Below are 27154 nucleotides of genomic sequence, written 5' to 3'. Positions count from 1 at the left end.
CCCAACGCCGCTCGTGAAATCGTTCTCTCTGGCCGCCGCCGCAGCAGCAGCAGCAGCAGCTACTACTCAGTAAGCGCCGTGTATCGGACCCAGGAACCCTATCCCCCCTCTCCCTCCCCCCCACCACCACCGACTTACTTTTCTGGCATTCCTTCTCTTTCCCGCCGACTGGACGAGATGAGGGGTGAAAGAAAAGAACGGAAGAGGGCTAGACAGTGCCACTGGGACAGGAGTAGATGAAATGGCGGGAAAGAAAACGAGGGAGGGAGGGAGGGACGGTGGGAGAGAGAGAATGAGAGAGAATGAGAGAGAGAGAGAGAGAGAGAGAGAGAGAGAGAGAGAGAGAGAGAGAGAGAGAGAGAGAGAGAGAGGGAGAGGGGGGGGGCAAGGAGATAAGTAGGTGAGGCGAAGAAACAAATGTGGGAGGAGGAAAAGGAAATGGAGCGAGAGGAGGACGAACACAGAGGGGAAAGGTAGGCTATGCGGGTAAAGGGGGAGTCTTGAGCGTCAAGGAAGGAGACGGGGAGGGGAGGGGAGGGGAGACACGTGCGCACCACAAGTCGTCTAGACTCTCTCAAGATTCACTTTTAAAACGCGACACACAAATAGTGCTGCCGATGCCAATTCAAGCACCAGCAGATGAACAAGTATAGAATGAACGAAAATTTAGCAAGCAGATGTGTGTGTGTGTGTGTGTGTGTGTGTGTGTGTGTGTGTGTGTGTGTGTGTGTGTGTGTGTGTGTGTGTGTGTGTGTGTGTGTGCGTGCGTGCTCGCCAATTGGGGAATTCCGCGGATGCTCTCTCTCTCTCTCTCTCTCTCTCTCTCTCTCTCTCTCTCTCTCTCTCTCTCTCTCTCTCTCCAGCAACCCTTTGGTCCTCCTCCTGCTTCTGCTGCAACAGGCCCGATCCGTCCAGCCTGAAGAGGAGGAGGAGGAAGAGAAGGAGGAGGTGGGGGTGATGGAACCTGCGAGGCTGCACTCTCCTCCTGGTGCAGGCTGCTGCTGCCCTTTAGATCTGTCGCTAACCTACTCTAACGCCCTCGCTCTGACAAGCGGACCTTCTACTGTGTCTTCTCCACGCCCTCCTTTATCTGCATAAAATATGTCAAGAGTGCCAAGCTGAAGAGGACCCACTCCCCTTCGACCACACAGCAGGTTTTGGTCCGACCACGGGACGTCCGTCCGTCCGTCCTTGCCCCCCCCCCCTACACCCAGAGGAGAATCAACAAATTCCATTTCCGTGTTGAAAGTGCGAAGACCCATCGTGACGGTGCGGGCATTGTGGCTCGTGCGACACGGTTCCGTGCCTTAAAACTCGTCCAACCCATTCTGTATACAGTAGATGGCGGCCGTGGCGTCTGGCCCATGACTCATGATGCCCCGGCTCATAACGCAAAACTATTTCTTCTGGGAGGCCACAGACCCTCCCTCCTCCTGGGCCATGACTTGAGTCGCAGCGCGCTCCCTACCACCACCACTCCTGCAGACAACCGACAACGTCCACTCCACTCATCTACTCCTCCTCCCGTCTCCCACAGCCCCATCCTCACCACCACCACCACCACCACCACCACCACCGTCCCACAAATTCCTTTCCGTTCCCAGGATCCCTTCCTCATGCCATCCTTAAGACGGTTCGCCAGCTCACCACCACCTCCTCCTCCTCCTCCTCCTCCTCCACGAGCCTCTTCCTGCCCTCCACCCGAAGGGATCTAGCTGGCCGCCGCCACTCCTCGATACTGCTGCTGCTGCTGCTGCTACCCATCATCCCCTGGCGAGGAGGAGGATTCGCCCGACAGCGGAACACTGGATGGAGTTCCTTAAGTTCTCTCCCCCAACAGCAGCGGCGGCGTCGGCGGGCGATGCCAAGTGGAACCCCCTGACGACGACGACGACGACGACGACGACGGCCATGTGTGTGTGTGTGGACGAACGGGAGGAGTTAAAGGATGGAAAAGTATTCAAGGAGGAGTAGGAGGAGGAGGAGGAGGAGGGTCGTGAGTTGTGGTGCAGAGAACGCGGACCGATGGACGGACGAAGAGGGGGAGGCCGTGCGCGTTCGGTGGGCATCACATCGCAAAGCGAGCGGAGAAGAGAGGCGGTCATGGAGACCAGAACGACGACGACGAGGAGGAGGAGAAAGAAGAGGGAGAGAAAAGGGAGGTGGCGGAGGACATGAAAGGAGGTGGTAGTGGAGTGGAGAGGAAAGGGAGCTGGTGGAAGAAGAATAGGAAAAGTAGAAAGGGAAGAGGGGGGAGAGGTGGAGGACGGGGTTGGGGGAAGTGGAGGTGGAGAACGGGGATGAAGAGGATAAGGAAAATGATGGAGGAGGAGGAGGAGGAGGAGGAGGAGGAGGAAGGGGTAAATTAAATACAAACACAAATAAGTAATATAAAATGCAAACATACCAGACGAGGGGGAGGAGGAGACCCGACTATGCATACCAAAACGACGATGGGAAACCTACAAAGTAGACACGCGAGGTGAGAGGGGAGCAAAGAAGCAACGAGAGAGGGATGGAGAGAGGGAGAGGGGAACAAGGGGGAGTGAGAAAGAGGAGACGGAGGGAGAGGGAGGGAGGGAGAGGGAGGGAGGGAGAGGGAGGGAGGGAGAGAGGGAGGGAGGGAGGGAGGGGAGGGAGGGGAGGGAGAGGGTGAAGGAGGAAAATGGCAGGCAGGAATGCAGAGGAGGAGGAGGAGGAGGAGGAGGAGGAGGAGGAGGAGGAGGAGGAGGAGGAGGAGGAGGAGGAGGAGGAGGCGGCGGCGGCGGCGGCGGCGGCGGCGGCGGCGGCCTGGGGCCGCGCTACACCAGGGCCAAACCTTTGTCCACTGTAGTTGCGGTACTTGTACTCGTTGTACTCTACGTGAATACGAGCAGTACGGGGTCCACAACCACCTCCTCTTGCTCCTCCTCCTCCTCCTCCGTGTGCTCACCATAATATGGTTGCTGGCTCCAGTACTACACCGCGTTGTACAGTACTGTTTTCTTTTCTTTCCCCTGAACTTGGCATAAACAGATGGTTGCATACGCTTCCGTAGGCCTTACTAGACCTCACATAAGGTCTGACAAAGTCCCGGGGAGGGAAGAAAGACAAGGGAAAACAGAAGACGGAGAAAAATCTTACTTATGATGCCTACAGCTCGGCAGTGGACGAACAGGAGGAGGAGGAGGAGGAGTATTAGGAATGACAAGAGTTGGTGGGATGGGAGTGGGACTGGAGAACATCATTCAGTAGTGAAAGCCGGAAGAGAAAGAGGTGGAGAGAATGTACTCGTTGGGGGAGTGTGAGGCGAAAGAGTTGGAAGTGGAAGAGGAGATTGAGGTGGAGTTGAAGGCAAGAGCTGGAGGAGGAGGGAGTTGAGGAGGTGCACGTGGAGGGAGGGAGGGAGGGAGGGAAGGTGGGGGTGTTGGAGAGGAGAAGGGCCAAAAGGGGAGGAGTGCGAGCAGCAGAAAAGAGGAAGAGGAGGAGGAGGAGTACATGGAAGAACAATTGGGGGAGGAGAAAGAACTGAAGGCAAGAAAAGGGAGTGAAGGATGAAGAGGAAAAGACGGTGGAGGAGGAGGAGGAGGAGGAGTAGGAGGAGGAAGCCTCTCATTGCTGCGGCGGTTCAGTACTCTGGTAGACAAGGGTGTGTGTGTGTGTGTGTGTGTGTGTGTGTGTGTGTGTGTGTGTGTGTGTGTGTGTGTGTGTGTGTGTGTGTGTGTGTGTGTGTGTGTGTGTGTGTGTGTGTGTGTGTGTGTGTGTGTGTGTGTGTGTGTGTGTGTGTGTGTGTGTGTGTGTGTGTGTGTGTGTGTGTGTGTGTGTGTGTGTGTGTGTGTGTGTGTGTGTGTGTGTGTGTGTGTGTGTGTGTGTGTGTGTGTGTAAGGTAAAAAAAAATTACTCATCAATCCATATGCGAGCTCTCATCCGGAAGGGTACAGCTGTCGATCAATCTTTGTTGAAGTCTACAGCTGTGAGAGCAATATTCAACTTCCAGGAAGTCCTCTCAACATTTCTTATGAGAATGCGAAGGCTCATGATCAGAATAGCGATAAGATCTTCAAAGCGAATTCTTCTTTTTAACTCGACACGTCTTACCCAATCTTGAGGACGAAAAGGCAAAAAAGATAATCGACAATAATGCGACCCTGACCGGCCCCAACGCCATTCTGAAACTCATTATCTTTTCTACAAAACATCCTGCCTCACACTATGAGGAAGAGCTGCCTCATGAAGGGAAGTTCCTTGCAAAGAGAGAACTCAACCTCAATATTCCAGCAACATCGGTGATTCCAGTCGCCCGAACTCACGACACTATTACCACCTCATTTGAAAGGACGACAGCACATCCACAGGATGGAGCTATCCTTCGTCACAACACCTATGGCAGTCCCTTTAATAGACAACAACTGGAAATTGAAACCTCTATTCTGTACAGAAAAAAGGATTGATAATGCCACACTTCATGTTTGTTCGCTTCAACAAACCCTCCATAAATATCCAGCTACTAGTTTCACTCCTTGCGGAGCTCTACTTCGATTATCCTTTCCCAACAATTGGAGGGCGAGGGCGGCTGTAAAATCCTACCAGACGTGCTCACCAAGCTGGAGCTCTTTAAGATGACCCCTGATTGTGTCGAAAGATATCTAGAGTAGAAAAAAAAAATGAGAACTTACCAATACCCTCATACCCCAAGCTGGATCCACATATACATATACTGTAGTACACTCCGAGTTCCTAACTTCGCTCTCACACTGGGAACATAAAAGGTTTATGCTCAACATGCAATTTCAAGTATCCTCGAGGTCTGTGTGTGTGTGTGTGTGTGTGTGTGTGTGTGTGTGTGTGTGTGTGTGTGTGTGTGTGTGTGTGTGTGTGTGTGTGCGCGCGCGCACGCGCGAGCAAATGCGGACCAATTCAGTCTGAAATCAAACCAGCAGCCATCAAACCCGGGATGGACCCATGCAGCACTGGTGACCGTGGAAACAAGGTCGACACTTGCTGGCAGCAGATTTGGTGACCCAGTAACAAGGACGAACTTTTTCTTGCCATTTAGTCGCAAGTGAACTTACAAAGTCCTCCGCTTCCTTGTTACTAAGACTATTACGGCCGGACTTTTTTCAATCACACGTTACTTAAAACGCTTTTAATAAAATACAGCCCAGGAAAGCGTCGAAGACCTCGTTTCCCCGAGAACATAGGGGGGGGGGGGAATCTCTCACCCGAGTTCATGAGCGCGGGACATGCGAGGGGAAAATGGCCCGAGGAGCTCCTTCCAACAACGTTCCACAACGCCAGTTAGATTCTTTCACAACATAAACCTAAGTCAGTGTGCGGGCGGCGCGGCTGCACACCCAAATGTCGCCGCTTACCTGCTCGACCCAACTTAGTTTGCAGGCGGGCGGGCAGGCGACGGACGCGTTTTTAACCACCCACCCACCACAGTTCGTAGTACCCTTATTAAGGTTTAGTAGAAACACAGTAAACTTGGAGGACCCTAAAAGGGTGTGAATGTAAACGGAGGTATCCTGCATCACTATTTAAAGAGGAGACGATAAGTTAACCGCCGTGCCTTGCAGTTGTTTTGTTCGTTTGTGTTAATTATCCAAACCAGACTATCACTTGTAGGAAAAAAAAAATCGACTGTCATTCTAAGACTGACGTCATCGACCAAGTTTTCCATGGTTCCATGGCGCGAAATTTGAAATGCGTTCCATTGGGTGCTGACATTCATTGTGGGACTGCGTCACAAGGGCAGGGTGGAAAAGAAAATAGGCACTGGATTTATCATTAAATGTTTCCAGCCCAGGTTATGGAAAAAATTCAACTTGTTGGTTCTTCTTTAAGGGCTCAAATACAAATATATATATATATATATATATATATATATATATATATATATATATACACAGAAAGAGAGAGAGAGGGGGGGGAAGAGAGGGGGGAAGGGGAGAGGAAGGAGGAGGGGGTGAGGGGAAGGGGAGGGGGACACAGGGAAAGAGGAACAGCACATGCTGCTCGTGCGCGTGCATGTGTATGTATTCATCTAATTGTAGCGCGCACATAGTTCCACCTTCGCCAGAGCACCTTATTTCCCAATTATCATAGCTAGTTTATTCATGGCTTGTTCCAGCTCTACTACACTCCCTTCAGTGAGTTGAAAGCAGCAATTAAGTCGTTTTTTCCCTTCGATCCTGGAACGTTGGCTTATCTGCCAAGTTGGGGACCCATTGGGTTGCTGCTGCTGCTGTTCGATCTTGCTTGTGCGTTTCACTGATGCACATTCCAATCCAGGGCGAAGTAGACTCTCGCATTTTTCCATGCAATTAAGAGCCACCTCTATGTTCTGCAGCCATCCGTACGGCTCTCCCACAAACTTACTGGTGTATGCCTGTCAAATGACATGTCCTTCATAACTCTCATACCTTTACTGTTTTGCTTTTGTGAATGTTTCACTTCCCAAGAAAAAGTTCAATGATTGTCGTTTTAGACTACTCCCCATTTCTACCGCTTTACATATTTGCGGGAAATGAAATTAATGTTCTCCTTCTGGCTCCAGGCATATATGCTGTCGAGATACTTTCTGCAACATCTTACAGTCCTCCTCGCTTTTCACTCTTCTCATGATCTGTGCGTCATCTGCAAACAAGTTTGCGTCGCTGACTCCTCGACGTCCCTTAGATAAGAAACATTACAGATGCTAGCAGCAGCAGCAGCACCCAACCTTATGTGGCTCTGCTGCCATTCACAACCACATATCCTCTCCTCGTGCACCTGACCTTCAAAACATCTTTCATCTATTTGTGTAGTTCCACCTCCTATTCTCCATAAAAGACAGATTTCCACGAATGACAGTTGCGAGATATTTTACGGGGGGCCTTTTCCAGATTTAGGTACATGTATAATATAATCCATCTCGCACTCTTCCTCTCTCTTCAATCACTCCCGTAGTAAGTTTGACATGATTTCCCAGCTATGAAACCCAACTCACTGCCCATCGCACTGACCACTTCTTCTTCTTCTTCTTCTTCAAGGCATCTCTCACCCGCCCACCTTTCACAATTCTCACGAATGCCATCGTACCAGTCAATGAACCGCTCTGTAATTCTGTGATGCTTCCTCCTCACTTCCTTTGCGCCCTGGCACCACGTTTTAGCACTCTTCCAATGCTGTGGGGCCAGGCTTTCAATGAATTAAAGCCAATCTTGCAGGATTTGCTCCCTACATTCTTTAACTGCCCAGCTGGAGATCCCATTAGGCCCTCGAGCTCTTCTTTCGGCGTCAGTCATTCCAAAAGATTAAAAACGTCCCGTACGTTTATAGCTTCAAAACCCATAATAAACAATATATATTCTTCCTCGACAAAACAGCTCTCCTTTATTGTTGCCTTGTGTGTGTGTGTGTGTCTGTGTGTGTGTGTGTGTGTGTGTGTGTGTGTGTGTGTGTGTGTGTGTGTGTGTGTGTACGCGTCTGTGTGTGTGTGTGTGTGTGTGTGTGTGTGTGTGTGTGTGTGTGTGTGTGTGTGCGCGCGTGTGTGTGTACGCGTCTGTGTGTGTGTGTGTGTGTGTGTGTGTGTGTGCGCGCGCGTGTGTGTGTACGCGTCTGTGTGTGTGTGTGTGTGTGTGTGTGTGTGTGTGTGTGTGTGTGTGTGTGTGTGTGTGTGTGTGTGTGTGTGTGTGTGTGTGTGTGTGTGTGTGTGAGTGAGTGCGTGCGTCTGTGTGCGCGCGCGCAATAAGGCTGGAATGCGTTTGACAACCCAGCGCTTCCCACGCGGTACACTCCCTCCCTCCCTCTCTCCCTTCCGCCCGCCCTCCCGCCCGCCCGCCGGCCTCCGAGTAAAGCAGAAACCCGGCCATAGCCCGGCGAGGAGGCCCTGTGCAGCGCAGGCGGCTTGGCTTCCATCACCAGCGTGGTGTGTATTGCGCGCGCCCGATACAACGTCCATTACTCTGGTGACACATTCTTCCAGCTTTTGTGACACACTTTTGGTGACGCCCACTCTTCCACTTACTAGCTCATGCATCTCCCCCCCCCTCCGCCCATCGTGTCAGAGGTGACCCTCCTTTTATCCAGCATTAAGGGATTGTAGGAGGTACTACATGTGTATGGGGCAGGGAAAAAGCTGTTAAGGGCAATCAAAAGTGGCGGAACTTGTGTTAGAGTTGGGAACGGTGGGAGTGAGTGGTCCGAGATGGCGTGGTTGCTCCCTCCAGGACTGTTAATGTTACCCTGACTGGTCAACGACAGGAGGTAAAGGCAAGGGTGGCGGGCAGAGATTGAGGGAAGGGGTCGGTGAGAGCCAGTTGTCGTTTGCTGGTGACATTGCGCTTGTGGCGGGGTGAGAGGAGGGTCAGTGACGGAGTGGAAGGATGCAATGGAAGGAAGGTAAATGTGGGCAAAGTGAAGGTTACGAGATGTAGCACCAAGGGTGGGTGAGGGCGCCAGTGAGCTGGAGTCTGTCTTAACCCATTCAACTCCGATGACAAGATGTCTTGTCATTTGGTCAAATAAAACAAAAAATCATAAAACACCAAAATGTTTGATCAAACACCAGAAAAATATGACGTCAGTCCTCGCTTCGCTCGCGAGCGAAGCGAGGACTGGCGTCATATTTTTCTGGTGTTTGATCAAACATTTTGGTGTTTTATGATTTTTTGTTTTATTTGACCAAATGACAAGACATCTTGTCATCGGAGTTGAATGGGTTAATTAATTAAAGAAGTGAGGTGCACACTTTTCAGTATTTAGGTTCATATGTAGCGGGGAATGGAGGAGTAGGGGTGGAGGCAAAATGCAGAACGAGAGAAACAAGCATGTGACTTGGAGGAGAATAAAAATGTGTCATTACGCCATGCACATAGGTATCTGGGGATGGTTGAAAATACAAAACTGGGTGAAGGGTGGTCGTGCATACGACACTGTATGCTGCAGAGATTGGAATCTACGGGAGAAAGGAGAAATTTAAACGTGCTCGAGATTAAATGAGAAGTAGGATGGGTGTTACAGAGACGGGCAGATTTAGTTATGATGAGGCGAAGAGGAAAGCAGGTTTGGAAAAGGAGCAGCCAAATAAGGTTGATGAAAGACTATTGGGATGGTTTTGGGCACATGGGAGAAATGAGTCAGGAAAGAGTAGCAAAACAAGTGTAGAAGTCCGAGGTGGATGGCGTGAACCCAAAGGGAAGACTGAGAAAGAGAAGTGAGATGGGTTGAGGGTTGCCAAGTTTAGTAAATGGGGAATGTCTGTTGAGCAGGGAAAGGAGATGGCAAGAGATAGGAGCGAGTGGAGAATGGTTGTGAATAGAAACTAAATTGACGTGGCCCGAAGTGATTTCTCCTCCTCCTCTATTTTGGCACGAATGGACGAGGAGGGGGAGGGGGAGGTCACCAAGTCAATGAAGCGGCTGGCCTTGCTCAGGATGTGTTATGCCTTGCTGCTGCTGCTGCATCTCTTCTAACCCGAGCACTGACTGGGTCGGGGGGCAGGGATAACCCTACATCAACATGGAGCTAAGAGAGAAAGGACAACAAACAGTTTATGGGAGTAGGATGGATACCTAGGGGGAGGATACAATCTATCTCTGCCAAATAAATGACAATTTTTGACAGTGCTCTCCCTACACTGTGTATGTGTGTATATATATATATATATAAATATATATATATATATATATATATATATATATATATATATATATATATATATATATATATATATATATATATATGTGTGTGTGTGTGTGTGTGTGTGTGTGTGTGTGTGTGTGTGTGTGTGTGTGTGTGTGTGTGTGTACGTATGTACGTGCGCGCGGGCGGAGTTGGACCAATGTGCCTTTCTCAAGAATCCCGGCCTCTCTCGGCCCTCCCGGTCGTTCTTACGAGGCACTCAGCAGCTTGCCCTTTACGACCAATGCCACTACTATAATGGCTCTGTTCTCATGGTGCCTACCAGGCGGCCCTACTAAGGAATGCCAGGCTTCCTACCAATTTTGCACTTTCCCTTTCCCCCACACTCCTTCACCCCCTCGCCAGGACGTCCCCCATAGCTGGATAGAATCCCCTGGCGCTTGCCAAAATAACAACAACTGTAAAGCCACCACCTAATACCACCACACACAAAAAAATTGACACATCACATGAAAGCACACACACACACACATACACACACACACGCATACGCACGCACACACACCATAAGAAAGTGGCACATCACATGAAAGCACACCGCCAGCTCGTCAGCCTCCCACCCTCCTTTGGGAACAGCGTTTAGCCTCTTCAACACGGCGGTGATGTGGTTCGGACATTCTTCTTCTTCTTTTTCTTCTTCTTCTTCCGGCTGATATTAGCCAAAAGATCTTATTCGGCTGGGATGGGTGGACTGGAAGGAAAAAAACGGTGCTCTCGACGCCTGTCGGTCTCATAATGTCGAGGAGCAATGCTTCACACCTTTTTTTTTTTCCCTTTACAGCAGCCCCATCTTCTCTCTCTCGGCCCCCTTACACTGAGGGCCAGTGCCAGAAAGAATAAATGAGAGAGAGAGAGAGAGAGAGAGAGAGAGAGAGAGAGAGAGAGAGAGAGAGAGAGAGAGAGAGAGAGAGAGGGAGAAAGGGTGTAGGGAGGGAGGGAGAGAGGGGGAGAGAGGGGGAGGGAGAGGGAGAGAGGGAGAGAGATGGGGTGGAGGGAGAGAGGGAGAGAGGGGGATGGAGGTATATATATATATATATATATATATATATATAGAGAGAGAGAGAGAGAGAGAGAGAGAGAGAGAGAGAGAGAGAGAGGGTGGAGGGAGGGAGGGAGGAAGAGAGAAAGAGGGTGGAGGGAGGGAGAGAGAAATAGGGTGGAGGGAGGGAGGGAGAGATAAATAGGGTGGAGGGAGGAAGGGAGAGAGAAAGAGGGTGGAGGGAGGGAGGGAGGGAGGGAGAGAGAGAGGGTGGAGGGAGGGAGGGAGAGAGAGAGGGTGGAGGGAGGGAGATAGAGATGGGGGGATAGAGGGAGATAGAGATGGGGGGATGGAGGGAGGGAGATAGAGATGGGGGGATGGAGGGAGAGGGAGAGTGATAGTGAGTAGTGAGAGAGAGAGAAAAAAAAAACTATAATTAGAGAGGGTATTCCGATGGCGTTTGCCTACGCCCGAAGCCGGTAATCCCGTTGTAGGTTTACGCCAGGTTGCTAGTTACAGTCAGCCAGTCATCAGTGGCCGTCGAGGACCGAGCCAGCCGCCTCACAGCAACACTAAGTAATAGAAGAAGAAGAAGCCCAACACTCCACCACGAAGCTCATAACAGTCCGTGTGTGCGCCCCGTTTTATAACACAGATATTCTATCTCACACCAAAGGACTCTATTTCATTGATGGGAAAACGATGGGCGGGTTTAGGCTAACTCGATCAATCCATTTGTGCCGCCCGTGGTGCAATTCAGACATTTTATTCTAACTTAGAGGCGCACGACTTTCTTTGGCTTAACTAATGGGGCGGGGGCGGGGAGGGAAACTTCCGCACGACTGGTTTGGGTTTTTTCTCGTAGTGTTTCCACCCCAGTCATCAGGCCAACTTACCCCCTTTTGAACCAGTTCTGTTGTATTCAAGAGCGCCCCACCACCACTACCACCCTCACCGTCATCGCCCTAACTGTATGTATGCCGACGCCCAACACCACCGCCCGTCATCGAGACCACCCGGACTCGCTTCCTCACGGGCAGTCATGAATGTTACTTACACACACACACACACACACACTCACGCACGCACGCAAACACACAGACTGGACAAATAGGGTGGCCCCGACCGCAGTTGAAGTCTCAAAGCGCAGACTTGCTTATCTCTCTTCAAGCTGTATCACTGCAAATACTACTACTACTAATAGAGTGCCGCAACTGCTCCTCGTACCTTGTGAACCTGTCTCTCTCCACAATGAATTTTGACTATCACCGACAGCGACACTGACAATGACGACACGGCCACTGACACCACCTACTACTACCACCTACTATCACCACCAGGTTTTCGTCAAACTTGATAAACGTGGATCTAGACGAAGCTAGGCTACTCGGCGACACGAGGGTGGCGGTGGACCTTCAGCTGAGCGAAATCTCGATCGATCGAAAGCCTACTCACTCGGGCCTGGAGTCCCATCCCAGCTGAATAGAATCGCCGAAAAAGGGGGACCTCAAGGCAAGCCACGGTCATGAAGGAACTACACCCAATACCCACCCCCGTCAATGTGGGCTATTTGTAGTACCCATCACGAAAATATCACAACCTCCGTCACGATGACATCAACACAACCCAAGCCACACCCTGGCAACTTCAGCAGCCCCAACCCCCAGCATGGCCACACCCACCCACCGCCCTTCCTTCCTTCGGCAGCTCCAGCGGCCACACGGCCGCCGCCGCCGCCGCCGCCACCACTACAACCACCACAGCAGCGGCAGCAGCAGCAGCAGCAGCAGCAGCCGCCGTGCCCAACGCGTAGCGTTACACGCATTGCGAGCCACGCCCTTTTTCATTCATTCCGCATCACAACTCATTCATTCTCCTTCCTACTTCCTCACCCCGCCTCTCCTCTCTCTCTCTCTCTTCTCCCTATCTCTGTGTCCCTTCCGCGCCTCTCTTACTCTTTCTCCCTATCTCCCTCTCTCTCACACACACACAAAACTCTTCACCGACAACTCAGTTTCTACTCCCCTCTCTCACTCCCTAAACTCGCCACTCCTTTAAACCTCCTCAACACGGTGACGTAGATGATGATGGGTTTTATTCTAGCGAGAGTCTGGGGGAAGCGACTTCGAGTAACATTAATTAAGTGCGAATTTCAGCCTGGAAGGCTCGAGTGATCGAGAACCTACCCAGTCTGGAAGCAATGCCCCAATGGCATCCCTCCCTGCCTGCCTCCCTGTGCTGCATCAAGTCGCCGCCATCCGGAACAAGTGGCCCACCACATGCGGCGGCGGCGGCGTCACCGTGTGGAAAGCTTTAATCGTCCTTCACAGCAGCAGCAGCAGCAGCAGCAGCAACAGCAGCAGCAGCAGCTATTCCGAGGTGGTCGTCTTCCCGTCCTTTACTTACCACTCCTTTTCCTCCTCCTCCTCCCTCCCACCTCCTCCTCCTCCCTACGCAGCCTGCTCGCTCCTACTTGACGCCAACTCCCCCTCCCACTCAATACAAACTCTTTAATGCACCCTCTTGTTTAATATCACCTCCGCCTGCTCATCATCATCGCTGCCGTCGACCTTCTCCCATCGCCGTTTGCTCGATTTTCCAATGTTGCTCCAGGCCTCTCTCTCTCCCTCTCCTCGCTTCGTGGTCGTCGTCGACGACGCCGCCGCTTCTTTGTCTCTTCCTCCGAAGGGCACAACTCCCAGGGAATCTGACGCCCCACAGTTCACGGGGCAACGTTCAACCCCCCCACCCCCCAGGTATGCACTTGGCATTTCCTGCATCCTCCTCCTACGAGGGAGCTCTTGGTCATCTCTGGCGGGCGGACACATCCTGGCATTTCTGGAGGTTGGAACGGCTCCACTAACCAACCACCAGGAGGCCACACCACTCCCTCAGTGATGGCGACACGATAGACTAGAAACCGTCACAATAAACATCACACCGTTCAACTCCTCGCTCCGAAACCAAGGGTCCCATCCCACACAGCCGCCCTCCCCCCTCCCCCCTCCCCCGGACTTGGATGTCGTCGTCGTCGTCGTCGTCGTCACTGCACGGATTCCGGCTTGGTAACCACTCGGCGATCTTCCTTATCCGCTGCCGTGAACCGAGTGGAGGGGGGGGGGGGGTTCGAGCAACTTGTATCCATGTTCAGCCCCTGCAATGGGTCACGTATTCCTGCATCCGGTCACATTACACCAAACCAGCCCCCACATTCTAGTAAGCAGCATGATATAGTTAATTGCAGGTTTTAAAACTGCCCGCCATCCGGCAACTATCATTCCTATGTGGCAGCATGTCTGTCTGTCTGTGGCCTGCCTTCGGAGGCAAGCAACATACACACATCTTCATCAAGGCATTTCGTTTCAAACTATAAACTTGCATCTTGTAACAGAGTATATATCGCTGAATACCACCGGATACATCCCGTCAGGATCGATCACTGGATGCCGTCCACCCTCCCCCCCCCCGGGCCCTCAGCTGAATAAAGCAGTCTGTGGCGTCTTCCCAGCACGACCGAATTTCGAGAGCGGGCGGGTGCACACACACACCCTTTCTCTCTCTCCGTCTTGAGGGACTTTAAATCTCCTCTCCCAAATCGATAAAGGCTAATCGTTTCTACATCTGTTCTGGTCAACCAATTCTATTCAGCCGAGGGGGTGGGGGTAGTGGGAATCGGGCGCGTCAAAAGGTTAAATGTATTTTGATACTTGCTACTGATGACTTGTACTCTTGTGCTTTATGCTCCCAGGCAATTTCACTCCGCCCAGGAAATCCATCAACCCCTCCCTCCCCTCCCCCCGCAGACAAAGGATTATTATACAACAATCTGTCTTGCAGTGACGGGTCAGTCCATCGTCCACTTCTACCACATAGCTCAACAGATCCCTTTGCCCTCATCTACCAGTTTCTCTCGGCTGAAGAGAATAGCCTGGCGGCAGCGAGAACGAGATCATAGAAGGCACTCAAAATCTTAAACGAGACGAGCTTTTTGTATTCCGAATACGAGTGACGTTTCGGACCTATCTGGTGCTATCGTCAAAGATGTGGACGGGAACCTAGAAAAAACCACCCGCTCGCGCGGGATATGTATTGTATTGTGGGAGGGAGGGGGCAGAGAAGTATGTAGGAAAAGAAAAATATAGTTGTATATGAAAGAGGGCTATTGCCACTGAGCGCTTTATATACCTTGTACACACACACACACACATATATATATATATATATATATATATATATATATATATATATATATATACTGGTGTATTTTGCGAGCAGGTTCTCTTTTAAACATGTTTGATTGAATATGACAGCATTCTGGAAGTTGTTAATTTTCTTTCTTTGTTTTCTATTTTTCTAATTTATATATATATATATATATATATATATATATATATGTACACGATAGTTCCAAAAGTAATGACTCGTACATATTATATATATATATATATATATATATATATATATATTATATATGCACCTAGGAATCTGAGGGGGTTGTTTATGACATTGTTATCATTGTTACGATTCAACCTTCACGCTCATAACCTGAAATGTTCATCCCTTTGTTGCAAAGATTGACGGTGTAATTGTCTAATAAAGTAATCCGTGTCATGGATGTGCGTCAGTTGCAAAGATGCATCACTGAATACCTCCACACAGAAGTGGATCCAATCGACATTCACTGGCGCTTGGTGACCGTTTACGGAGCCGAGACAGTTATGTCAGCACGGTTAGGAGATGGGTTCGTCGATTCTGGAGTGGCGACCGAGAGTTAAATGACAAATGCGCTCCGGAGGGGTGTGTATGCACAGGCCCTTGCTCATCGCTGGCGAAAGTACATTGAGAAGCGGTGTGATTACGTGGAGAAATATATTCTGGAGCAAAAACGCCCGTTCGTTTTAATATTACCACTCCCGTCTTCGTAGCTCATCAACTTTTTGAGTTACGAGTATAAAAAAAAGGAGGCATTATTTTTTAAACGCCTTAAGTGTACACACACACACATATTATATATATATATATATATATATATATATATATATATAATATACATATATATATATATTGCGAGAAACAGAGGAGAAATTCAAAGTATAGACGGTAAGATCTATTGTATATCATCTCCAGGACAAATTGTTGTTTGTCTGAAGATGTCTGCGCTTTGAATTTCTCCTGTGTTTTTTTCACGTATCTCCACGGTGAAGTGAGGTTTCTGCATATATATATATATATATATATATATATATATATATATATATGTGTGTGTGTGTGTGTGTGTGTGTGTGTGTGTGTGTGTGTGTGTGTGTGTGTGTGATTGTGTGTGTGTGTGTGTATGTATTTGCAGTATACAGGAACGGAACAACGCTCGTTGGGTCTTGTCTCCTCTCTAATTGATCATACCTAGCCTCAAATTCATGTGTGTTTGTGTGTCTAGTGATCTCTACAGAACGCAATCTATGCACCTTCTCTTTCTGTGGCACCTGTACAGGAGGACGCGGGGCAGAAATCGATCCGGGCCGTCGTCCTTCGAGGCGGGAAAAAAATGTCCGTTTTCATCGATCCAGTCAACGGCCTCCGTTGCACGTTATGGATGTCGCGGTGTCCTCTTAGCTTGTTTGCTACAGTTGATGAAATTAATTTTACCCAACACTAGATCATTTTACTCATCTATGGCCTCCCTGAATTGACAATAGGAAATAACCCCCTTCAAAACAAAACTCGTCTCGTGACATCCATTAATGGTATGTCATGCTCACAACTATAAAGATAGAACCGGGTACGTTTAACGGTCTTTCTTTGATATCCACAAGACAGCACTTTCCAAATTCAAACGCCATCGATGCAACCGTACTCCCACCGTTCCTACTGACGTCATTCCTGATCTCTTTGCTACTGCACGATGCATTCATATACTCAGATTTCGCTGAAGTGGTCAAGTTACTTTAAATTAGTTCTTTCGTGCAACAGTGAAGCATTTTCTGAAGACAATCAGTTGAGGTCATCTGAACTAACACCTTTGGCGTGAAAACACACTGTGAAGATTTGGTTCATGCAAATCTATTTTACATAGCTTAGGGCTGTTCCTCGTGCTGATGGTAATGGTTAGTGCTGCCTTGGTATCACGTCGAAACTCTTGAAGCAATCATTATAATTTAGTTTCTTGTAGGTGATAGCCGAGTGTCGACTGATTCGGGGGGGGGGGGATAAAACCTCGAACACGGCGGGGCATATCCTCATCCAGACTGACTGACGTACGGCGATTCCATTCAGAGGGAGCACCGACTCGCGAATCCCTCTGCTGAATAAAGTCGCAAACTGAGGGAGGCCTACAAATCGATTCATAATCCGGTGACTCACCGGTAAGTTCACTCTGCTACATACCCACCAACTACCTACCTACCTAAGACAGCCACCTCCTCGTAACAACAATAATGGATGTCAGGGGTACTATATAAATCAACATTGAAACGTTTAACTCTTTTGGACTCTTAGGAGCTACTATAAGGATCTTTTCTGGGTTACGCCAAAATATCCAATTCAGCGCAGATGGTCACAATCAACTCCACCTTTTCGGGGCCAACACTCATATTGTCTATCGGCAGCATAATTCATTCAGTTCTGGGAGATCCTTTAAGGTAGGGGTTCTCAACCGGGGGTATCTATACCCCTTGGGGGTATGGAAACCAAATGCTGGAGGTACGGTACTCGATCTCTTGGTAATGGTATCTATCTTATTTAATATATCAATTTATACTTGGGTAGAATGCTTTACTACTAACTAGCATTTTCATTCATATTTCAAATTGAAACAGGATTCTCTGCATTGTCATGTATCAAATCAAAGTGGAGAAATCCACTTCATGTGTCAGATGACATGAGAGTCGCTTTGTCGGTAACCGTGCCCCGATTCCAAGCTTTGATTGCACAAAAACAACAGCAAGTATCTCTAGATTAGTATGGGTCTGTGTTATGTAGTCCAGTTGTAGTTGATTAATTGCAGCTGTTTGCACATTTGTCATATACTATTTGGTTGTGTGATCCCTTCGGCAATCCATCTTAAATACCTTCCGTATCGAAGATGTTTATATATTCTAGCTACCCCTTCGCTAACATTTTTTTTCATTCACCTTTTTGTCCGCAGACGTACATACCAGACGACTGAAAACGGTCCTTATTGTCCAAAGTTTACATTTAATGTTAAGGATGTATGTGTCCCGCAGCCGAACACATTCAAGCAGCGGGTTCCCTGCACAGGCAACCCTAGGTTACAATACAAGAAAATAGAAGACGTTCCTGTTACCTGACACCGCCCCCCACCTCCATGTCGATGCCGATCTGACGCTGTCGAACCGAGACGCGTTGTGCGCCTGAAATAGTAAAACATCTCTCGAGTGAGCGTGAATCTAGAATGCTCAGTCTGTTACATTACGGTTCATCCTCGTTATCTGCAATGCTAACGGCCTCAACTCAAACTCATCGTTGTTTCCAACAAGGTTTTGGATAATGAATGATCCTTGGGTGCTAGCATATATACGCTACAATCCTCGCCGCGTCATGACGTCATGACGCTTGTAATGTCACCTTAGCTGACTCGTCTATCACGTCCTCTAGCCATCTGCTCACGCCTAAACACATTTCATCTCATCTTTACAGACGCAATATCCACCCCTTCTGCAAAATTTATTTGTAGCCTATTAGGTAATATTCTGAATCCTACTTACAACTTAATTAAACGACTTCCAGTTGCTGACCTTATTGGGATGACCTCAACCGCGGCAATGATGCCAATATTCAAAAGCCCTTCCCCCGTACTTCAAAACAGACTCCTATATACCGAAGGACCTTTCCCCCCTCACATGGAGAGTGACCGAGTCAAACAACAACCCATCAGAAATGAAGACTCAATCCTCCCACCTCAGCAGTTTAGGAAGGTCGACCCGGCCACGCTGTTTGGGTCAAAAGCAATGCAGCAAGTTTGTTCTTACACAGTAGGGACCAATAGCTGGAGCTTGTCTGTCCCCACCGTTTCACAGTATGCTCCTTATCCACTCACAATAAAATATAAAGAAATTTGGATATTTAAGTTTGTCAGATACGTACAAAGAGGTGGAGGACCAATACTATAAAAAAATCATCACAAAACACAGTGAATGAGTTAATAAGATATGAAAACTAACAAATACAGTAAATACAGACAAATGCAAGAATGGTTAAGAGGAATGCAAAAGTAGAGAAATCAAGAAAATGAGAAGATTCAGAAAAAAGAGGAAGATAAAACAGGTAATAAATTCCCTATACAAATATACACAGATTGATAAAATCAAATTTATAGAAAAATAATGCTTCAAGGAGAAAGAAGTAGACATATTGTGCTTTCCCAAAACCAAACTCATGGGAAATATTGATGCTTAGATGGATGAATATATAACACATGAACAGGAGAGGAAAAATGTGAAGTGCTGTGATGATAGCAGTGAAAGGAAGGATCAAGGTGGAAGAAAAGGAAATGAAAAAAAGAATGGCTGACATTGAAGATGACAATTACAAGTGTGTGGGTGGAAAGAAATCATATTGCCATATATTTCTCAAAAACCTAGAGCAGGAAATGAGTAGAATTAATGACAAATACAGCTGAGCAATGGGAAAGAACCACTGAAAAAAGAACAATGACCCAATGGGTGAAAGAACCAGCATGTACTTGCAAAACTGAATTTCATCTTAATCAAAAAACATGAGGTAACATCACTAAATTATGTGACAATTAGGAGCCCTACCATTTATAAATCTGAAAAACTTTTTGGGTTGGTCTTTGCATTTGTCGTGCGTGTGTGTGTGTGCGAGTGTATTTACCTAATTGTAGTATACAGGAAAAGGGCAACACTCGTTGTGTCCCGTCTCCTACTCTTCAATTTTATGCCTAGCCACAAATTCATGTACAGTTCCAACTTAACCTATATCCTATATTTTGATTTGAACTCATGTATTGTTCCAGTCTGGGCTATATCACTTCCTATGCTATTCCAAGTATTTATGCATTTACACGGAAAACTGTATTTATTTACATCCTTTAGAAATGTGGTCTTTCTTAATTTGTTCCCATGACCTCTAGCTCCCTCACCCTTAATCAAGAGATCTCCTATGTCAATGCAACTTTGGTGACCTGAATAATATAATCATATCACATCTCTCTTTGATCTTTCAAAGTTGGCAGACCCAATGCTTTTAGTCTTTCCTCATATGGTTTGTTTGCCAGGCTGGGGACCAGTTTAGTTGCTCCTCTTTGCGTTCTCTCAATTTTGCTTTATCCTTCATTCTGTGTGGGGACCATACCATTGTTACATATTCCAGTCTTGGATGTATTAGGGTTTCAATGAGTTTTTTCAACATCTTTTCATCCATATAGTGAAAAGCCACTTTAATTTTCTGCAGCAGTTTATATGGCTCTCCCACAATTCTGCTGCAATGTTGGTCAAGTAACTGGTTGTCTTTTAACAACACTTCTAAATCTTTCTCCTATTTTGGCTTTTTTAATGGGTTCACTTCTCAAGGAATAGTTTAAAAATGGTCTTTTAAAATTGCCCATTTCCAGTACTTTGCATTTTCTGGCAAATGAATTTCATTTCTCAATCTTGGCTCCATGCAAAAATAGTGTCTACATCTTTTTTGCACTAGCCCACAGTTCTGTGGTGCATGTATGAGGGGAGGGGGCTGATTTACTGAAAGAATTTTACCATCATCAACTTGGCATGACCAGAATTAACCGAGTTAAATCCATCTCAAATTAACATTTCTATATGCAATTGTCATCGTTTATTCTGATTACCACCAGGCAATTTTACTCAGCTGAGGGAAGCTATTGCAGATGTTAAATGGATCATGGAATAATAAAATACATAATAATACATTAAAATACAATCATATTGCTGTACTCACCATTGTCCTTCTTCAACCCAACTGCAAATTTCTTACCTGTAAAAGAAATAATACTTACTTCAGTTATGTGTAGCAGAAAATGGAGAAGTAGGGGTGGAGGTAGATTGTAGAGTGAGGGAAGCAAGTAAATGTCTTGGGGGAATGAAAAGTGTCATGAGAAATAGGTAGGTGAGGGTGGATGCAAGGAGAAGATTATGTGAAGGGGCCTAAGATAGGCAGAGAGAAGTTTAAATGTGTTGGAGATGAAGTGTTTGAGAAGTATGGTGTGGGTTATGAGGATGAATAAAGTGAGAAATGAGGTGAGGAGGAGAGCAGGGATAGAGAGGGAGCAGGCAGATAGGTATTTACCTAGTTGTATTATATGAGAAGAGAGCTATGCTCATAGTGACCCATCTTTGTACCTATCAGCATCTAGTTTGTTCTAGTTTTTGTACACACTGTTGCCTCATCCAATTTGTGGGAGTGGGTATGTGCCTTTGACTTGGCTACTTCCTTTATAAGAAGGAAAAAGCAGAGGAAAAGAAGCTGCCAAGCCATAAACCCATGAACTGGTTGACTTTTGTTGTATTCAAATATGAATGGTGATTGAAAGAAAGCCACTGCTTGTTTACCACTCTGAAAATCCCAGAACTTTTAAGACACACAAGATCTTAAAAGAAAGACTGCAAGTTATGTGGAGAGCAAACACAAAAACATGGGTCACCAGGCAATTCTTTACCAAATAGATAATCTTGTCTTTGGTCCTTCTGTCAAAAAGTATCTGCAGGAAAATGGCCTTCCACTAAAAGCGTCACCATTCCTTGACAATGCCCCTGCTCATCTACCAAGCCTTGAAGATGACACTTGCAATGAGTTTAACTTCATGAAGGTCCTCTGCTTCCCACCCAATCCCCCATCCAGGTCATCGCTAACTTCAAGAAATTGAACCAAGTACTTGTTCTACTGCTGCTTTGAGTTGACCTAAAACAACAACCTCACCTTTCATGAGTTCTGGGAAGAGCATTACAATATTGTTATATGCCTACACATTCTTTATTTGGAAAAAAGTTATGGCCTGACATTGTGCTTGAACAGGATTTTGAAGGATTCAAACCCAAACCTGACCCTGATCTGGAAGAGTTGGAGGAGATTGGGTCCCTTGGAAAGTCTATGGGCCTGGAGGTGGATGAGGGAGACGTCAACGAGCTCATCAAGAAACACAAGGAGGAAATATCAATGGAGGAGTTGAAGGAGCTACAGATGCTGCAACACAGAGAGGTCTTGCAGGAGATGAGTAGCAAGGAGGAGGCAGAGCCAGAGGAGGTTATCTCTATAGTGAGATAAATGACATGTTGGTAAAGTGGGAGAAGCTTTCCAGCTTCATTGAAATGAAACATCCAGAAAAATTGGATACTGGTCATGCTTTAGTGCTTTTTAATGACACTTGCTTATCACATTTTCATAACATTTTGAAAGGAAGCCAGAAACAAACTTCCTTGATTAAGTTTTTATTCAAAAGGCCGGCAAGCAAAAAATGCTAAAAACGAGGCCAAAAAGGAAAAAAAAAAAAAAAAAAAAAAAAAATAGAAGTGACAAAAGGGGCATTGGGAAAGAGGGTAATGTCTATTGAGGAAGGGAGAAGACATAAGATAGGTGAGTGGAGAATGGTTGTATATGGATGATGCTGTGATGCATGGAAGAGATGGGGGGATGGGGGGTGAGGGGAGTATGTGTGAAAAATATTTTGACACAGCAAAGGGATTTCTCCACGTCTTTTCTTTTTCTGCATGAAGGTATGGAGAGAGGGAGGGGGGTCACTGATTAAATGAAGCAGCCATGCTGTGGATGTGCTGTGACTTCCTGCATTGCTTCTAACCAAGGGCAGTGGGCAAGATACAGGGATGACCCATTATCCAGGAGGAGCCAAGAAAAGAGGGAGGGAGGGGTGGTGAATGGGAGTGGAGTATGTGGGGATGAAATGGGTGGGAATGGAATTTTATGCCTTTGAGTTTGCTTACCTCCCCTGGAAGGGGGAAAAAGCGATTGGTATATGCATGTACATTTTCTTTTACATTTCATTATGTACTTATAAAGCATATTACATGCATAATCTTAAATAACATGTTTATTGGATAAATCTGGGTAGATCGTGGGGAAACTTGCTTTAGGATATGAGCATATTGAGTTATGAGTTCAATCATGGAATGAATTATGCTCATATGTTAAGGTACCACGGTATACAAACAAACAAATATATATATATATATATATATATATATATATATATATATATATATATATATATATGTATATATATATATGGTGCGGAAGTCAGAGGTGAAGAGTGAACTTGAGGGATGACTGAGGATGAGATGGATGGAAGAAACAACAAGCAATGCCAACATGTTAGCTGATGATGCAAAGATCATGAGAAGAGTGAAAAACAAGGAGGGTGGTAGACTACTGCAAAAAGATCTAGACACTATTTTTGCATGGAGCCATGAATGGGAAATAAAGTTCAATACAAAAAAAATGCCAAATACTGGAAATGGGCAATAGTGGTAAAAGTAGTGGTGAAAGACCATCCTTAAACTATTCCTTGGGAAGAGAACCTATTACAAAAGCAAAAAAGGAGAAATATTTGGGAGTGTTCATAAAAGACAACCTGTCACCTGACAGACATATCTGCAGGATTGTGGGTGAGACATATGGACTACTGCAGAAGATCAAGGTGGCACTTCACTATATGGAAGAAGAGATGATGAAAAAACTCACTGAAATCCTAATACGTCCAAGACTGGAATATGTATCGGTAGTATGCTCTCCACACAGAGTAAAGGATATATGCAAGATCAAGGTGTGAAGTGAACTTTAACATTAAGAAATGTAGTATAATGGAATTTGGAAAAAGCAAAAATAGAATATCAGGTCAATATAGAATTGGTAACAAGGAAGTAAAAAAAAAAAAAGTAGACTCAGAAAGGGACCTGGGAGTGATTATCTCAAGTGACTTGACACCTGATAAACATGTCAATAAATTAGTTGGAGAGACTTTTAACTTATTAAGATCAATGAAAGTGGCCTTTGACTACATGGATGAAGAAATGGTAAAGAAAATAGTGGTTGCACTGATAAGACCTAAATTGGAGTATGCTACAACACTATGGGCACCTAGTACAAAAAAGGAAATTAGAAAGAATTCAAAGAGCAGTGACAAAAATGGCACCTACACTCTCAAATTTGACATACAAACAAAGATTGGATAAATTACACCTATCAACACTGGAACAGAGAAGAGAAAGGGGTGATTTGCTGACCATTTACAGAATTATGAAAGGGATGGAAGTTCTTGATAGAGAAGACTTATCAAAATGGGACAGAAGAGAAACAAGAGGACACAAGAAGCTAACGAAGGACAGTTGCAGAAGAGATTTGAAAAAGAATAGCTTCCTACACAGAGTGATTGATGTCTGGAACAAACTAAACGGAGAAACAGTGAGTGCCAAAACTTTACAAGATTTTAAGAACAAACCGGATGCGGAGAGATACGAAAACAGGTCACTACGAGCATAGCTCTCATCCCATAAAATACAACTAGGTATATACAGAGGGGAGCAACCAAACTGGTCTCCAGCCTGGCAGATAAACCATATGAGAAAAGACTAAAAGCATTGGGTCTGCCAACCTTTAAAGATTGAGGAGAAAATGGTGATATAATTATAGTATTCAGGTCACTAAATGGGATAGATTGCATTGACAGAAGAGATCTCCTCTGCTTTCTTTTTTGCCTCCTTTATCTTGTGTTTTGAACTCTTCTTTTTTTCTTTGTACTTCTAATGTGTTTCTCTCATCCTACTTTGCAACCAGTCTGTGAACACTTGCTTCTTTTCTATAACCTTCTTCACTTCATAATCCCACCATTTACTAACTACCCTTCCTTCTATTTCTTTCTATTTCTTCCCATCATCTTTGTTCCACATACTATCTTCCCAAACATTGCCATTCACTAATTGAAACACTCCCATTCCATTTCCACTTCTACCTCTATTCTATTCTTCACCACCTCCCACACTTTTCTCAGCTTCTCCTTGTGCTCCTACTCCTTTTCCTTCTCATTTATGCAGTTTACTCTAAGCACCTCCTTACCTTCTGTCCTGTTCCTCTTCCATTTATCCTTCAACACAGGGCCAGTTACAGTACACCATCATACATCAGGCAACATGATGTGCGCACAAATATAGGACTCATATTGAATAGGTTGACAGTCAGATCACAAAACTAGCTCTTTGTGACCAAGCATCAAACTCCCTTATTCATCAATCAACCTCCCCCAACCCCATATAATTTCCACAAAATAATCCCAACCAAGAGAAGGATTTTCTTTGAATGAATTGTTATTTTTGGTGCAGCAACATTGTGGTTGTATGGCGTTGTTAAAATATAATGAAGGCAGCAAAATGGTAGCTTTAAATATTTATATTAAAAATCAAATTTTGCTATGGTAAAAATTATTAATAAGCACCCAAAACATGAATGCACCAAAAGGAAATGAGGCGAGTGTCTCATGTCCCATGGAAAGGGCCTTCTTTCCAAGTACTACCTGCGAGATGTAGAATATTAATCCTTACCATAATAACAAAAGAGGTATCACTCTTGTAGGTCCATCAGACTGGGACACTATGCTAAGAAGTGTTGTGCTGTATGGGGGACTAAGTAGTCATCGCAGAATGGTTGTGTTTCCTAGGACATTAGGTAACTATGCATGAGACATGTGTAGCCCATCTGGAGATGGGTCTGTGCAATCTCTGAGGGTGCCCTTCTATATGTACACATGTCCACGGATAGAAAGCAAAAGGGGTCATCTCCCCCATCTCAGTGGTGGTTATCAAAACCTCCCATGTGCTCTGCCAATTGCCAAGAACTGTCAACCATATAGTGCAGATGTCATGAAATGGAAAGGGGCTGGAGGGAGCAATTTGAGTGGCTGCCTCTTTGGCCAGCCTATTGACCTTCTCATCCTTGAAATTCCCACATGTGCAGGGACCCAACAAATCCAAACATGGTAGCCTCTCTGCTGGAATAGGTAGAGCCTCTCAAAAACTGATAATACACGAGGATGAAGGGAAGAAGGACTAAAATGTTCTAAAGCTGAGAGACCACTACAAGAATTGCTAATAATTGAAAAGATGAAATGGAGAGATTAAAAGTTATACTTAAAGCTAAGATAATGGCAGATAGCCCTGCCATAAAAACTGAAACAATACCAAGAAGGCTACTGGCGTGACACAATTAAGGGAATATAACATACAGTATCCAACTCCAGCATCAGACTAAGGACCATCTGTAAATACAGGGATGAAGTCAAAATATGTGGAACAGTGCTTAGGAATAATGCATGATATTCATAATCTGGTATTAAGATTCTATTAGGAATAGCAGGGCTACAGACAGGAATGTTGGGGAATTGCCAGTAGCCAACACTAGGAAATCAATAGGGACATACAGAATTGGAAGGAATGTCACTACAGCTCATCAATGAGGACTGGCAACACAAGTGCAATGGAAGGACATCTGCATCTACCAATAACCAAGGTACTGGGGATGAGAACGCACCAGTTGCTATGCAAACACTGGCATGGTACCCAACAAAAGGCTTTAACAAGGATGACACAAACAAGGTCATCATATTAAGATAACAGGGCAGGACTCCCAGTAATGGATTTAAATTGGACAAATTTAGATTTAAGAAGGAAATAGGCAAGAATTGGTTTACTAATATGGTGGTCAACAAATGGAACAGACTTAGTAACCATGTAGTGAGCGCTGAAACTATAAGTTATTTTAAGAAACAGACAACTTTATGGATGGGGATGACAGGTGGTAATGGACATGGGACTGCCTCCTGTAGGCCTTATGGTCTCTTGCAGTCTCCTTCATTCTCATGTTCAAAGTGGTAACTTGTGTTCACACCACCATCTTTCACTCATACACTACTAGCACAGAACAGTGCTGGCTACGGAAACAAACTGCCTCAAACACGACCATCATACAGAGGCCACCAAATACTACACATCCTACTTTAGCTATACTCAGATGTTTCTTCCTTGAGTGACTTATGGGCCAGCCTATTGGCTGCTACCAGTTACTTGGGAGGTGGATGGAGTGAACATGAGGGGAATGTCTGTTGAAGAAGGGAGAAGACAGCCAATAGGGGTGAGTGGAGAATGGTTGTGTATGGATGATGCTGTGATGCATAGAAGGGTGTGAGTAAGGGGTAGGGGATATGGGGGGGAGGGGGAGAGGGTGTATGTGTGAATGATATTTTGATGCAACCTGAAAAGTATTTCTCCCTGTCTTCACTTTCTGCATGAGGGGACAGAGAACCCCCATTAAATGAAGTAGCCTTGCTGTGCATGTGCTGTGTCTTGCTGCATTGCTTCTGACCCAGAGCAGTGGACAGGATGCAGGGATGACCTGTCATCCAAAAGGAGCCAATAAAAGAGGGAGGGGTGGTAAATGGAAGTGGAGTATGTGGGGATGAAATGGGTGGGAGTGGATCTATGCCTTTGATTTTGGCTACCTCCCTCGTAAGGGAGA

The 27154-nt window shown here is 46.1% G+C and overlaps 1 protein-coding gene across 4 annotated transcripts in view; it reads right to left on the bottom strand.

The window, feature by feature from the left end:
• Window positions 1-27154, bottom strand: part of LOC143034002 (serine/threonine-protein phosphatase 4 regulatory subunit 1-like) — a 476593-nt gene that overhangs the window by 361242 nt on the left and 88197 nt on the right. The gene's annotated exons all lie outside the window — the stretch shown is intronic.

Source organism: Oratosquilla oratoria, chromosome 16 (genome assembly GCF_046742065.1).
Source record: "Oratosquilla oratoria isolate Oo_2021 chromosome 16, ASM4674206v1, whole genome shotgun sequence".
In the NCBI taxonomy this organism is placed as follows: Eukaryota; Metazoa; Arthropoda; class Malacostraca; order Stomatopoda; family Squillidae; genus Oratosquilla; species Oratosquilla oratoria.
This window is presented reverse-complemented; position numbering and strand designations above follow the sequence as displayed.